The 1,496-nt window shown below is 33.4% G+C and overlaps 1 long non-coding RNA gene across 1 annotated transcript in view; it reads left to right on the top strand.

Annotated features, from left to right (window-relative positions):
- Nucleotides 1-944: 944 nt before the first annotated feature.
- Nucleotides 945-1,496, top strand: part of LOC127745416 (uncharacterized) — a 9,728-nt gene continuing 9,176 nt past the window's right edge. Inside the window, exons 1-3 of the long non-coding RNA XR_008006614.1 lie at nt 945-1,091; nt 1,184-1,237; nt 1,315-1,471. This is a non-coding gene — a long non-coding RNA (uncharacterized LOC127745416). The remainder of the gene's footprint in view (nt 1,092-1,183; nt 1,238-1,314; nt 1,472-1,496) is intronic.

The following is a 1,496-nucleotide window of genomic DNA, read 5'->3' as shown; positions in this document are numbered from 1 at the left end:
TCTTATAAATTAAATATTGTTATTGTTAATTTAAACACTATTATTATTGTTATTGTTAATTTAAATAATAATACTCGCTACTGTTATACTTACTATTAGTGTTATTATAATTATAATTATTATTGTTACTGTTATGAGCAAATAGTCGGATTAGTCTTTAAAAGATTATTTGTTCTGTAAGTTAGTCTTTAAAAGATTTTTTTAATCAATTTTATCATTTAAAGATTTTAAATCAGTTGTGTTAGTTCTTTCGTCACTTTATTTGGTGGTGGTATAAAAACTCGCTAATATAACACGTCAAGTGAGACTCCAATACACACCTAGAAATCATAATTGATTATTAACGTGATTAGTTTATGAAATTAGATTAAATCAAAATGTAATTGGAGAAAGAACTCGAGGCATTGAAATTCTTCAATTTGAGGTTGATTTGATCTAATTTCATAAATTAGTCATGTTAATAGTTAATTAAAACTTTTAGATATGTGTTGGGGTTTAATTTCAACATGTCACATTAGTAAATTTTGATACCATCAATAAATAAAATAACAGAAGAACTAACATAACTAATTGAATAAAAAAAATCTTTCAAGCACTAATTTAAAAAATTAGTGATATTTTAAAGACTATTGTGACCATTTAGTGTTATTATCATCCACCATTATCCATTTCGTCTGTGTAAACTCCGCTAAAATCGGTAAATTATTAGCTAATAAATTAAATTTTTATTAGGAAAGCTAAAAATATAAAATTAATATCAAAATAGGATAGAGCTCGTCGAAACAAAAATTTTGATACCAATTTGAAAAATTTGGCTCAGAATCGGACCGAAAAGGCCGAACCGGTTGAACTGGGATCCCAACCGAGCCCGTTGGTCCAACCAGACCCATAACATAAATGAAGCAGCAGCTTCATCTTCTCCATTTCACAAAAGCAACGAAACACACAGCAAGGGGGGAGGAGAAGAAACCTAACCCTCACCTTTCCTTCTCACCACCATAACTCCTCCGTCCGGGCTCCGATTGTCGCACCGTTCACGGCCACGCGCTTAGCGCGTCGAGCTCTACCTTTCTATCTGAACAATTTCACTGGTAAGCCTCCTATTAAGTTCAGAATCTCTATCCCTCTTTCTTTGGTAAACTTGAAAACCTATGGTGAATCTTGTCCAATTTCTTTGTTTTAGGTTCAAGTTAGCTTCCGGAACTTGTGGGCTCAAGCTACTGAGCATATGGGTATGGTAAGAACACCCTAATTCTAGCTCAATTTTGTTTTTGGTAATAGAAAACTGAATTGGAACATATATATGTGTATTAGGTGTAGTTTAAGAGGGTGTTTATGCATTGGACTTGAATTTGGATTACTTGGAGCTTTGTTGGTGACAAGGCTTGCTTTGGGGCTGTTTGATTGAGCTTGGAGGGGCTGTGATTTTGTGTTGAGAGGCTGCCTTGGGTGAATTAAGTGATCGGCCAAGGTATGGTTTAAGTTTCGCACGTTTA

Source organism: Arachis duranensis, chromosome 3 (assembly GCF_000817695.3).
Source record: "Arachis duranensis cultivar V14167 chromosome 3, aradu.V14167.gnm2.J7QH, whole genome shotgun sequence".
Taxonomy (NCBI): domain Eukaryota; kingdom Viridiplantae; phylum Streptophyta; class Magnoliopsida; order Fabales; family Fabaceae; genus Arachis; species Arachis duranensis.
This window is presented reverse-complemented; position numbering and strand designations above follow the sequence as displayed.